This window comes from Manis javanica, chromosome 3 (assembly GCF_040802235.1).
Source record: "Manis javanica isolate MJ-LG chromosome 3, MJ_LKY, whole genome shotgun sequence".
NCBI lineage: Eukaryota > Metazoa > Chordata > Mammalia > Pholidota > Manidae > Manis > Manis javanica.
In genome coordinates, this window is record NC_133158.1 from 125,684,717 (window position 1) to 125,700,168 (window position 15,452).

Consider the following 15,452-nt stretch of genomic DNA (forward strand, 5'->3'; position numbering starts at 1 on the left):
TTTTTACTGTTGTTCACACTGAATAAACCTATAATGTTCTAAAAGTTTTAGCTTGCATCATGCTCCATTGTTTGATCCTATTTCACTACTGTCCACTTCAGTGGCTGCCACATGCCACATTTCACAGTCACATTATCTGTGGAAGTATATCCTTCAAAATACCTAAGAACTGTATGAAAATCTTAATGTTTCATTCATTCAAATGACACTGGCCATTGTGTCTGTGATGCAGTGTGGTCATGACAGCATAGTTCTCAGCTCTTGACATTAAAATTCCCAATTAATACACTCCTACTGAATCATTTTATTTGAAAAAATTCCTTTTCCACTTCTAAATTAGAGACAGACCTTGCAGAGCCTACATGATCACCACCCTTTTAAAACCCTCTTCTCATATCTTGTCCATAGGAAATGAGAGAAACAAGGTTTATAAGGCATCCAAACTCTTGTGAGACTGATTATGTTGGCTTTTGAGATATGAGTATGAAATTCATGCACTAGCCCTCAGGTTAATTCCATTGTCTAGAACATACTATGTCATCCAAAGAAAAACTAATTTCTGTGTTTCTCTTATTGATGATCTACTATGTGTTAGGCACTTAAAATGTTTTTTATTAAGGTATAATTTAAGTACAGTAATATTTGCCCTAGAAGCTTTGACCAGTACATACAGGGCACCAAAATTAAATTATGGAATAGTCCATCACTGCAACAATGTCCCTGCCCTTAACATCACCTCCTTCCCCTACCCCTAGCTCCTGGCAATTGATCTGCTTTCTGTCCCTATAGTTTAGTCCCTTTTCAAGGGTAGTATTTCAGTTAATATTACCTAAAATCTGAAAATGATACTACTTCTGTGTCAGGACAGAATTGACTGAGTATTTTTATTTGTTGTTTTAGGTCATATATATTCTTTCTATATCGTTTAACTTTCTCATCAGCACAGTGTCTGAAAAAACACCAGCTATTATCAGGTCAAGTGATTTGTTTCATGGTCTTCCTTTAATTAAAGCTCCTTTCTTGAAGAGAGGAGAACTGTTTCTGATATTATATTTCTCCTTCTCAAAATGTGCATTTTTATTATTCAGTTTCCATATCATCAAACCATTAACTATTTACCTATTTCTGACCCACTAAACTTCAATCATGAATTGGAAAGAGGAAGGAGTCAGACATGAATTTTGTAATAATATTTTCATGCTCAAGACATACTCCCCTCAAGGACATCTTCTGTCTAGAGGATTGACTAGGGACTTAGTCATGCAAATAAGTTCAAAGTTGTATTTATCTTGATTTGTCCAAGTTGGTTTTTTGAAAGCAATGTCTTTTCTTTACCTTTTATCTTTCATTGTTAGTAGCCACAATAATGTAGGAACCAAGAGAACATGGAATTTTCCAAAGTTAAGAGGTTCCTATGATTCCCTTGCTTTGACTGGAGCTCAGCTACGTGTTGCTCCAAGGTTAGAAGGGTCAGTTGTCTGTGTGGGAACAGTGGTATGTGTCTGTTACTTTAGGAGAAGCCTCTTAACAATCTGTTCAGTTCTTTTTTTCAAAAAAATGTATTTATATTGAGTTACATACAATGAAATGCACAAATCTTAGTATACAGCCTAATGAATTTTGACATGTGTATACACTCATGCAACCATTGCCTGAATCAAGATATCCAACATTCTCACTAATTTCTTTTCTCCCTACACCTATTTCACCCATCTACCCAACTCCCTGTCCTGTGGTAACCTACAGTCTGTTTTATTTTTATTTTATTTTATTTAAAAATACTATAGTGTTTATTACTTGTGATTGTAAAAATAGTTCCTATTATCATAGAAAAGTTATGTGGAGATTTTGATTAGCTATAACTGCCACCTAACTTAAAATATAAATTAGGCTATTAAATAATAGAAGATGCATCACTAATTCCCTTTTATTAAAGCTCATTCATTCTTAAAGAAGCCCTCACTGAGAATCAATTCACTCTGCATTAGATAGTGGTAGATAGGCAGGTGCCTAAAACCCTGAGAGAGAAGAATCCCTCTGACCAGAGGAAATGTGGCCCAAGACCAAGGGCGCAAACCTTCATTGCATTTTTTCTCTCTGTCCTCTCTGTCTCCTGCTGCTTGGTCCCAGATGCATAGTCATGGACAGTCATGGTAGACATGGGAGATTGGGGAAACTAAGGCCCTAGCGTTTTGGACAGAGGACCAGAAAAAGGGACCTTGGGAAGCTGGAAAATGTCACAGAGACTGAAGAAAAAAGGGCACTCAAGAGAGTGATCCTATAAAGTGGTGTGAACTCCTGAGCTCACCTCCAGGCTGTGACTGGTTGATTTGATACTAAAAAGAGTATCAAAGGCTTTGAAAATTAAACTATGGAGCAGACCACAGCCCAGGTCCCACACTGACCTCTGGGTGGTGCACATGTGGGATGGATAAGAATAGTACTGCAATGTCTTTGACAACTGCATTGACATCTGGACCACAATTCACAGAAAGCAGATTGGAACATGCAACCTGAGAGGTTGATTGCCTACTATGACAAAAATATCAACATTCTTCTCAGGATTTAGAGAAGACCTAAGGCCTTATACACAATATTAAAAACTTCCAGGTTAGAATCCAAAATTACTCAGCCTACAAAGAACCAGGAAAAATCTCAATTTACAAGGGATAAGGCAATCAGTAGCTCCCAAGATGACATATATGTGTAGGAATTATCAAAGGTTATTAAGGAGCTGTTTTAATACTGATCTAAGAAGTGAGGGGGAATGCTTTCGAGTTAAGTCAGCAAATATACTCATAGGCATTGGATGTTGTTTAATAGACAAAGAATACTTCATATTCAGTTTCCCTTTGCAGTTGCTTTTCCACTATCTACTTTGGAAAGCATTGAGTAGAAAATAGTTTATCAAAACAGTTGGCCAGGCTGGTGGATGACAGGTAGGGTGGAGAAGGTAAAGATGTGCCTTAGTGTATTCATAATGGTGTCATAGACCCAAAGAAGGTTGTATGCTCACCACCCAGATCATCTTTCAAATTCAGAGATGCTAAGATTTCAAGTTCCATAATTAGGACCTCATTGTTTCACCAAATGAATATGCTTATCAGCAATGCCAATATGATTTTGTGAGTATTTATCCAAAGCTGAGCTGAGGGAAGGACACTGACAGTGAAAAGTAGAACACAATTTCATTGTAAAGAAAATAATTTTCTATGACCAAAGACTAATGTCCTATTACATTGTGATTTCCAATAATGTACAGGAAACAGATATCTAATGAAGCCATAAAAAATATAGATAGAACTCAAATAAGTCAGACTTCATGGTCAGCACGATTAAAATTGGTTTCTCAGATTAGGGAGGTCTGACAGGAATAGAGTGAGAAAGGAATTCTAATGACTGAAATAACTGACTTTTTTACCACACCAAGGAGAAAAGTGACTATAGTTTTGGATCCATTGGCAAAGGGTTACAAAAAGCCCAAGAGTTAAAATTAACATGCTCATTATTATTGGCTATGTTGTCAGGCTGTATGCATCTGGCTATTTTAGCAGCAAATCAGTGTATTAAGAAGCTTGAATCAGTTTCACAGGAGATTTCAACTAGCAAGGAAATTCCTTCTTTATGGTAGGTCTACAAAGAGCAGTGGCCAAGCCAATTAGGGAGAACAACACAGTTTTCCTAGGCTGGCAATGACTCACGGATTGTACATGACTGATTACAAAGAGGATTCTGTACATAATTGTGGTCTATAATGATGTTGGACACTTTTAAACATTAGAAGATTCCCAAAAAGATAACTTAAGGAACTAATATTTTCTCTTAGTTGAAATTCAATTGAATATTAATATAAAGTTTTATAAAATATGCACAGCTACATTTATTCAATCCTCAGAAGAGAAGTTATTATTTCCTTTCTTGAAGCTCAGAGAGGTTAAGTGACTTACCAAAGCTCAAAGTATTGGTAAGTGGCAGATTGGGAATTTCTCTTTTCTGGGTTGTTCAGGTTCATTGAAATAGGAGATGATTTGAGTATGTAAATAATCTCTAAGAAATATTCAAAGATGTAAAAATTTACCACAGCTTTCAGAGGTAACACTACAATATGAATACCAAATAATTTTATGTTGAGTGTAAGTCACACCTTGAGATCTTGTTCTTGGTTTGGTAAATTTAAATAAGTGATTAAATTAGTAATTATCAATAAATGGCATTTTAAGTTTTCATTTTTGTTTTGCTTACATAAATAATATGAGGTTATTGTCAAACAATTCAGAAAGAGAGATAAACCAAAAAAAATTATCCAACCCTCAAATTCTTGACCAGAGAAGCACTGATAAATTTTAGTGTATATCTTTCTAGCATTTCGTATAGGTATGTGTGTGTGTGTATATATATATATATAGAGAGAGAGACATATGTGAAATATGAAATGTATATAAGAATATATATAAGTACAACCATATAAACATATAAAACTTAAAGCTTCATATAAAGTAAAATGTAGTCTATAGATATATAGGAACATTTAAAATATACAAATTTTTAATTTATAAATACCCATAAAAATATATTTGCATATGTACAAATATAAAATAAAATAATTGAGACTATTCTGTATATTCTGCTTATATATTGATTCTTGAAAACTTGTCATGGACATCTTTCTACTCAATAAATATACTTCTACAACATCATTTGTTATGGAAATATTGTTGGGTATTTTACATTGTTGTCAGGAATAATACTGTAATTAACACCCTTGTAGTTCTGACTTTGCCTAAATTCTCAATTATTTCCTAAAAGTAAATTTCTAAGAATGTCTAACAGACTGGACTGTCTTTTAGGAAGTCATACTTCCACCAGCAGTGGATGCGAGTGCTTGTTTCCTCACACACATGCTGACATGGAATATTTTCAGTCTGTCAATTGGCATTTATTAAAGTTTCTATGTACCCATAGTTCTGTGTTCCTGAGGATCTTGTATTCTCAATGACTGATCCTGAAATACATAGTGGAGCACATACACATAGTGGATATGCATAGTAGAGTGACAGGCAGACCAGCTGGGTTGCAAAGTTTCTTTAACAAGATAATCCACATATGGTATATGGTGGAGCATCTATATGTAGTAAATACTAAGTGTATGGTAGGTATTTATTATTGTTATTTTAGCTTGGAATCTTCCCCCTTCATCTCCATCAGGAAAGGTATTATTCTTTCAGCACCCAAATGAAATATAATCTTTTTGAGACCTTTCTTGGTTTTCCCAAGGATGATTTAGACTCTTTCTGTACTAGACACACTTTGCGTATACCTTTGCTGTAGGTCATATCACATTGAAACATAATTATTCTCTTATCTCTTTGACCTCCTCTGTACATTGTGAATGTTGTGAGTCTTTTCTTTTCCCACAACACTGACATAGGGCAGTAATGCAGTAACTGTTTGAAATAGCAAAAGAATAAAGATTTTGCTCTTCAAATGCATGACCCATGACTTCCTCATAACTCTTCATCATAGGATTTAAGGTATGGAAGAAAGTGGGTTAGAACTATGTTCCTAGTTCTCTTGGAAGTTGGCAATAGTATCAAGAAAAATATAAAGTAGCTGTGGGGAAAACTGTGGCTGAGGGTGTCATTGAAACTATCATCACAATACCTGTGTTGTGTGGCTTCGAGTTACTGAGAACTCCTTTTCTGTCTCTTTAGTCAGAGTATGCCATTGAAGGGGAGAAACTTGTCACGTACTTTGAAGGAGGGAAAGCTAGCAAATTCTTGTGGGGATGTTTGCTCTGGCTACATTCCTCTGCCCTAATCCACATGGGTGAGCATTTTAGTTCTATTATTCCATCCCCTCTGGCCATAACTGACTGAGCTGGAGTGGACACCTGACTCAGGAGAAACCAATTCATTCATTTATATAAATCAAAGTCTGCAGGATGGCTGTCTTGGTCTTTGTGTATGGAAGAGCAGAATAAGACTTCCGCAGACTGAGAAGAATGACAGAGATGTGCAGAGAAACTCAGCCCCACAGAGTGAATGAGGAAGAGGAAGAGAAGGAAAAGGAAGGGAAAGAGCAAGAGTAAAGGAATTAGCTGCCTGTACTTTCCAGTTCTGGCTTTAGTCCTGAAGGGGCTTGGCTGGGCTTTATGTTCTAAGTCCCAGGAGATATCTTTAGATTAATTTAGAATGTTTCCCATTTTTACTTGTTTTTTGAGGGGTGTTTGTTACTTTTAGTCCAAGGAAATTTTCAACAAGGCAGTAGGGTTACATGTATAATAGTGCTTTCAAAATGACTATCTATCCTGGTAGTGCCGTGATTCTATCCCAAAACACCTGCCAGAAGGTGTTGTGATTGTAGGGTGTCGTTGTCACTGTCCAGTGGAGGGTTCCTGGTGCTCAATAAATAAGTCGGCCTTAAGGGCATATCAGCCAAGGGGTCAAGCTGGGTCTGAAACAGACTTTCCATCTTGACTGTGATCTGGGTGGGTCTTGGGGTGCACCCTGGCCCCACACTGACCCTAATGCGGCCTGGAGAATTTCAGAATTTCTGGGCCAGCCAGGCACCTGATTCCATTGGCAGAGACAAGGATTAGGATCCTTTGGATCAGAGGTAGCCTGCTGGCATACAGGAAGAAGCTTCAAAGCTTGCTAACTTCCTGGGAAATTTTTAAAATATACCGGTAGGTTGACTTATTCAAACTTTTGAGAGTGAAAGGGGCACTCTTAATAGTTATTATACCAAAGCAACAGTCACTAACGTGAACTGTCTTCAGCAAATATGGCAGTATTGTTACCATATCTCTGGGTAATTTGTAGTGATTTACATATATATTTAATTAACTAAGGTCATAAGGACCAGTATTTATTCTTATTTGGTGTTTATAAGAACTGATATTTATTTTATTTGTTTTAAATAAAACAAATCTTTATTGTAGACAAAAATTATGAAATGTAGACATGGAGACAGCAATAAAAAAATCCCTGTCACTCACCTCTTAAGGATATGACTATAATATTTTGACATATATCTTTCTAGATGTGTTTATTTATGCATATGATATATTTAAATAAAAACTAGATAACATTGTATGTATTATTGCATAAATTACTTCTTTAAAAATTGCTTTTTTCATACCTTTCCGTGTCAATATAATTTTTAATGGTGATTTCCTAATTTGTTTACGATGTGTCATAATTTGTTTAACAACCACTTAGTCTTAGTTGTTTAGGCTGTCTCCAGTTTTATTAATTGTGCTTTAAAAGAACTTGACTCTCCTGCAGTATTTTTTCCTTATGAAATAAATACCAGGGAGTAGAGGTGGCTTGTACAGAGGATCGTGCCCTCAAAGATCTCTCAGGTTAGAAACGTGCTGTGGGTTCCATATATACAAATGCCTATTAAAATTTTTAAACTGGTAACCAAATCAAATGTCAAATGTCAAGGGTTTTTTTTTTGTTTGTTTCCTGAAAGACAAAGGGAAGCATCTAGGAGCAGGGCCTGTGCACCCTCTTGTGTCAGCTGGGTGGAATGTGCTGCCCGCTTGCTTTCTCTGTGTAAGAACAGACAGACCAGGCCTGCCCAAAGCTGACGAGGAAGCGGGCTTTGCAAAGGACTCTGTGATGGAAATCAAAACACAAAAAAAGACAGTGTAATTTGTCTTTATATGCTTAGGGATTTTCCTACCATGAAGTGATCCTGGTTTTTGTGTACATTATTAGACATGATTCTCTTTCTATCATGGCCCGCCTTTGCTACAATGCCATTTTGTATAATAAAAAAAAGTTTTTTAACAGTAACTCGTTGTAGAAAAATACCAGAAAGTTGTTGAAAAAGCATTGTATTACCATCATTCAGAGGTAATGCTTATTAATATTTTGATGTATTTTCTTCTAATATTTTTCTCTGTATAAATTACTACTGGATAGTACATAATAAGTGTTTTGTAGCATTGTAAAATATAGTATTATAAGTGTTTTCTTCTTGCTTTTTAAAAACTTGATATTACATGGTTACTATACAAAAGTCAGGTTCCCTATCTACCATGTTCACTCTGAATCTCCAGTGCCTAGCAGAATACATGGCATGTTAGCGAATCCTTGATAAATATTTATTTGATTGCCAAATCTTAGTATATTTTGTAATTTACGTAACCATTCCTCTGGTGTGCATCATTTCCAGTTTGTTCACTATTGTAAATCACGTAATGATGAACTTCTTTGTCCATAAAGCATTATCCATCATCCCGATTTTTCTCCCCAAGTTAAATGTTTTGAATGCCATGATTAGGTAAAAAGGATTCAAAATTATGAATACTCCAATTACACAGTGCCAAGCTATTTTCCAACTCACCCCAACAGCAGCAGGACCTGGGAGTAAATGGCAGAGCTACAAATGCAACTAAAACCCTCACTCAAAAGCCTGGGTTCTTGACACCATTCTATGCTACCTCTCCATTGATCTAGTTTTAAAAATGACTGAGCAATGGAGCAATGGTCATCTGAAGATTCTAATAATTAATTCTGACAAAAAGAAAGTGTTAGTTTGGTAAGACTTGAATTTAATGTGACCTCTCTGACTCATGATAACAGGGTCAGTGCTAGTACAAATGGCACTTTTGTGTGAATTAGAAAAAAGGGACCCTTCTCCAAGATACTTTAATACTCTCTGAAGAAAAATTAACTTATTCAATGGATAAACCTATATTATAGAGATGTGAGTTCCCCCCTCTAGAGCCATGAAGCACAAAACCTGGACAAGAGTATTTTCCAACTCTTGGGAATGCTCTGTTCAATCCAGTCTAGAATTATGTGAGAATATTTCGACCTAAGTAGGCTATGTTTTCTGGAAACTCCTTTTGAAAATTATCACTTTCATCCTTCTTTTAATTTCCTGGCTCCTCTTCAGGACTTCTGTTTTTACTATGTTCTTGGTGTTTGTGCAATCTCATCTGCAAAACATGTCTGGATTCATAAATCCTCTCAGCTTAGATAGTGGAAACATTCATTTTATAATAAAATTATTTCATAAGAAATACTTTAAAAAGTATAACAACAAAGCAAAACTGAAGGAATAAAACAGTAGCAGACTCACAGACTCTGAGAAGGGACTAGTGGTTACCAAAGGGGAGAGGGTGGTGGGGGTAGGTGGGGAGGGAGGGAGAAGGGGATTAAAGGGTATTATGATTAGTACACATAATGTAGAGGGGTCACAGGGAAGGCAGTACAGCACGGAGAAGACAAGTAGTGACTGTATAGCATCTTACTACGCTGATGGACAGTGACTGCAATAGAGGGGGTGATGACTTGATATGGGTGAATCTCAAAACCACAGTGTTGTTTATGTGAAAGCATCATAAGATTTATATCAATGATACCTTAATAAACAAAAATATTGATGAATTATTTGTAATTTTGATATATACAAAAGCCAGTTTCATGTTCACTTGAAACAACTTTAAAAACATAAATTTATTAAATAAATAGTAAAGTTTTATTTCTCTAACATATTCAGCCAGAAAATTTCTATTTCTATTTGATTATCTGATCTGATTATTATTCTTTATTGGAAGAAATTCCATCACTTTTGAAAGTATTTTTGATATTCAACTTTGATGTCTCAGCTTCCAAATGTAAACTTACGGATATAAACAGTGAGTCAAAAGGTACTATTATAATAAGAGTTCTCTATAAATATCACATTATCAGTGACCTGTCAAGTTGCACAATTGTGAAAGCATCTGTACCTTGACTTTTAATTATTGAACTATTAAGGATGTAATTCTGTGCTGACAGAAACATTTTAAAAGGGCATATTTTATATCAAGTAACATTCTGAGACCTTTTTTACCTAGTAGACAGAGAAGACCAAATTTCATTGAAAATAGATTTTTCTCCTCTATTTTGTTCTGCTGCTGCCATCTAGAGTAAAAGCAAAGCAAAGGAAACAGACCTTAACCAAGTAGTGCAGAGAATCCAGACTCAATCAGAAACAGGGAACAATGAGGGACTTTTTCAGAGCTCATACTAGCACAAGTGGTACTCCTTTAATGTATTTGTGCTTCTAGCAATATTTCCATAACTTGTTTCAGACTCAGTAATGAATAAGTAGTCTTCATTACTGACTTTGTTCCTCTTTTTTTTTTTGTTCCTTCTGCCTCCTCTTTTTTGTTCCCCTTTTTCTTACTTGCCAGTATCTCTGCAGGGTTCCTGGGCCTGAAGATGCTTTCTTTACCTTCTCATCAATATATGCTTTCTGGACAGGATCTGATGATCACATCATACTCAAGTGTAAAGGGTAAATCAACTAGATGTGTGACCTGTCACCTCTCTGCATCTATGTAGGGACAGTGTGGGTTGAATGCATTCAGATCCAAGTGACAATAAAATTACAAACTCTTGAGGACTTACCTAGTTTAGTTCCTCTGAATCTGGCTTTCAGCAAGACTTTGCCCATAACTCCACTGATGATGACACCACGTGAGACCTCAATATTAATACACAAAAGACCTGCTGCAGGGGTCCCTCTCTGATGACTTTATGATGTGTTTCTATTGCACCCAGAACTTCCCTGAGTGTCTATTTCACTTTATAGTAATTTTTTCATTGTCATTTCTTCTCCATTGGGCCACAAGCCTTCTGAGAGCAGGAAGAGTTGTCCTTATGCTGAATAGACATTCATAAAGAAGCTCTGAGTAAATCCATAATAATGAATAAATAGTATTATCTTTTAAATTTTATATGAGTTTCTCCTTGTTCTCAAAATAATTCAGTGTTGAATATTATTGTAATAGCATTATAATTTATGCAAATAGAACGTCTATAGAATGTTCAAACTGTTTTAAGACTTGAATTTGCTATGACTGTCATCAGCATCACTTAAACCATACCTACATTAGATGACATGTTTGAACAAACTATATTAAATTTCTGAAGTGTAGTCATGCCACCAGCATTAAAGCAGTGAGATCCTTATTCTCAGCATAGAGCAGTTAAATACATGACTTGTTAGATGATAACTGAATATCTAAATAATCAGTCCAAGAGGAGAAAATCGTAAAACAGCAGCAATGACAATGCAGTAAAAGAAGTTACAAAGTCAGCCCAAATTGTGCTGAATCTAAACCTTAAAGAAAGCACCATTTACATTTACTCCTGATAAATAATGTGTCATCTGGACCACGTTGGCATAGCGAATGGCCTGTGAATCAGACAAACATGAGTCTGAGGAATGGCTACAGATCAGCTAAATGACACTGAAGTTTATTTCTGTGGCAAGAAACCCTGCAGTACTTACTAATCAGAAACATAATACTCATCACTCACGCAGTCTTTGATTATGAGAAAGCATCAGAAAAAAAGGCCAACTGATCTAAGTTCAATAATAGTCAAAAGGTCTTAACATGAATCAGCCTTCTAAGAGGGGCTGCTAAGACTTCCAGTTTAAATGGGACACCATCATAAACCCTTCGTCTCCCTCCTTCCCTCCTCCCTTCTTTCCTTCCTCCTTTCTTCTTGCCTTCTTTCTTCCAAGTTGTTATGAGGGTGGTATAGATTATTATTTCTCTACAGGATTATTCCATTCCTATACTATCACCCATCTTTCAAAAAAACCCAAACTTTCCGGCTACAGTCTATATCCCTTGCCTCCACTTTCCTCATCTCCCATTCTCTTCTTAACTTATGCCAATCAAGATTTTGACTTTACCATTCCATTTGGTCCTCATGACGATTATTTTTAAAGATGACCAATTATGTGTATCTTCCCAGCATCTGTTGCCTATTTTCTATTCTCCTCTTAGTTGACCTCTCATCAGTGTTTGAACCTGTTGATCTCTCGCTTTTGAAAGAAGTGTCTTCCTTAGTGCCCTGCTGTGTAAGTGCACTCGCCTTAGACCGAGTGCTCCCTCGGGGGTAGTCCTTCTCTACCAAAACTCCAAATGTTTGCGTTGTCTTCAGTCATTTTCTATTACAAAAAAATGCTGCAATAAACACCTTGTGTAGATGTCATCTTACACACTTAGGAGCCTAACTCTAGGATATATTCTTAGAATCAAAGGAGATGAGAATTAGCAATTTTGACCATGATGCTAAATTGCCTCCAGAGTTGCATTCCCAGCCATGTCTGAGAGTGACTTTTCTCCATAGTATCTTTGACAATGTGTTAATTTTGTTAACCATTGCCAAACAAATGGGGGAAATATTGTATCTCAACACAGTTCTAACTTTCTTTCTTTTTATAATGAAAGGATGGACATTTTTCATGTATTTCCAAACAATTTATATTCATTTTTTATTAAACTGTTGATATCTTTTGCCCACTTTTTTCTATTATGTTTTGTTCTTTTTCTTACTTGTTTTTAGATCCCAAATATATGTTTTGTAGTTTATCTGTTTCCATTGATATGACTTACAAATAGCATTTTCCAGTTTGTCATATCATGTTCAACTTGTGCTCTTTTTTTCCCAGGAACAGAATTTTAAATTTTCACATAGTCAAACTCATTGACTTTTCTTTGTGGCTTCTGGGTTTTGTAAAATGTAAAAGGCCTTCCTTACTCTACAGTTATGGAAAAATATTTCCTACGGTTTCTTTAGTTCTTTATGGCTTCATTAATTTTTTTACATTTAAATCTATAATTCATCTGGAATCTATTTTGGAGTAAGATGTGAGGAATGAATTAAAATTTACTTCCCTCCCCAACTGTTGCTTGCCTGCACCCCTCCCCCATAGGTATTCAGGTGACCTACTTACTCATTTTACATCTACTGATTTAAAGTGCTACTTGTATATCACATACTAATTTTCTTTAGGTTTTTGGTCTATTTCTGGACTTCCTTTTCTTTCTGTTGAGCTGTTTGTCTATTCATATGCAAGCGCAATACTGTTGTTATTTTTATACTCAATATCTTGTCCCAGGGCTAATCTTCTTGCTCTTCTTTTTCAAAAAAACTCTCACAAATTCTTGCTTCCTTATTTCCCCCAATCAATTGTACTTATTTAGTTAAAAAAAATCTGTCAATCTTTTTATTGGGATCGTAATTTATCTAAAGGTTGATTTGGGGGCATTAGCCATCTTTTGAAGTTTATTGCTCACATCCAAGAACATGGTGTGCTGATATATTTGTTCATGCTTCTTGTTATGTTCTACATAGTTTAAAGTTTTCCTATGTAGCTCTTGCATATATTTTATAAAGTTTTCCCAGTATTATAAGCTTTTTTGGCTGATGTTTGTGACTTGTCTTTTAATTATTTTAGGTTGTTTTTCATCCTAAGAAAGATTTTCATATTGATGTCACCATATTTTTCAGCATTTAGCAACATTTTCCTTTATGGTTTTGCAATTCTTATATTATTTTATAAAGAAGCCCATCCCTACTCTAAGCCTACATACATACAGTTTTTCTTAAAACTCTAAGAAAATTATATTTTAGTCTGTAATGAAGTGGAATTTCAGTTCATACTCATAAGGTAATACACTTTTACATTTAATTAATGAGGTTTTTTTTCTTTAAGTTAAAATTTTTTTTTAAGTTTCACATCTACAGGATGTTTTAATGAACAGTGCAATGAACACCCTGTACTCTTCACCAATTGTTAAAAATAAAATTACAGAAAAACAATAAGAAAATATGAGGGCAGCAGTATGGAGTGTTGTTTAAAAACAATGAATATTGTTGATACTAAGATAAATTTTCTACTTATTGAGATTATTAGTCACAGGATGGCTCTCAATTTAACAGATAAATCATTCCAAAAGTTCAATGTAATTATGTCAAGACGGGACATCTTTTAGAGCTGCACGTTTTGTTTTGCTTTTAAAACAACATACATTTATTATCTTACAGTTCCCATGGGTCAGGTGTCTGGACACAGCTTTCCCGGGTTCTCTGTTCAGGATCTCACAAAGCTTTTTTCCAAGTTCATGCAGTTGTTGGCTGAATTTATTTCCTTACATCTCTGGAACTCATGGCACTTGCTCCTTCAAGGCAAGCAGGAGCACATCTGAGTTTCTGACCCTCTTTCAGAGGGCTCACCTGATTAGTTTAGGACCACCTGGATACTACACCAGTATGATTGCTTCATAGGGTTGCATATTTTGTCATATGTTGCTGTTACTTTTCTTATCAGAACAGTTTCTAAGTGCTTGTTTGATTTCTTCTTTAATCCAAGAGTTATTAAAATGAAATGTTATAATTTTCAAAAAGATATGTACATTTGGCTATTATGGTAATTTCTGATTTTATTGCATTGTGATGAATTAATTTGGTGTGCATACTGTCTGCCTGCTTTTAAATGTACTGAAATTTTCTTATTGGCTAAAATGTTGTGCCTTCTTTTCCCCAGAGCTAACATTGTCTTTAATTTCTCTTTACCATTACATTGCTTTTCTTCAAGGTTGTATAATATGCATAATAAATAATATATTGCTTAATTTTGTCTGTTTTTGAATCTTATGTAAATGGATATTATTTCTTGTACTCTTCTGATTTGCTTTTTTCTGCAAATGTTTTTGAAATTTTTGCATATCAATGTGTGTATCTGTAATCAATTCATCTTAATTGCTGTAAAGTATTACAGATATTAATTTACTTTTTATTTAATTGTTTTGGACTTCTGAGTTGTTTCATGATTTTTTTTCTCTTACAAAAAAAGTGAGCTATGCCAATTGTTTTCCTTTTATTTCATGCCTGTCTTCTCTAAATGGCATATAGATAGATTTTATGTCATTGTATCCAGTCTGACAATTTTTGTCTTTTAACTGGAGAATATAGTTCTTTAAGATTGGTTGAGATTGTTGATATATTTGAATTTTTTTAATGGATCTGAATGTGAGTTGCTAAGTGTTAACAGTTTATTCTCTGGAATTTCTGTGGTAGTCTAAATTTTCACCGGTAGTACATGGGGTTTACCATTTCCCCACATCCTTACCAGTATTTCTGATTATCTGATTGCCTAATATTTGTCATGTTTATGGGTACAAAGTTGTATCTTGTTTTAATTTTTTTTAAGAGAACCAGGGAGGTTGACCATCAATATTGTACTTACTTATTTTTAATATAGCTGATTGCATGTGTGTGTGTTTATATGCTTAAGTATTTGAGAGTAGATGGCATATATCATACCCCTATATCCACTAAATACTTCATTGCATGTTTACTATTAACAATAATACTGTGCATATAAGAAAACAGTACAGTGATTAAATTTACAGAATTTAACATTGATGAAGAACTTTAATCTATAGTCTATATTTTAATTTTGTCAATGGTCTCAATATTGTTTTTATAAGTTTTTTTTTCCAGGACAAAATTAGGTCCCAGATCACATACTAATTTGTTGTCACAACTTCTTGAATCTGAAAGAGCTTCTTGGCCTTCCTTAGTCTTTTTTGACATTAACATCTTTGAAGAATATGGGCTATTTATAATAAAATGCCTCAACTTGGA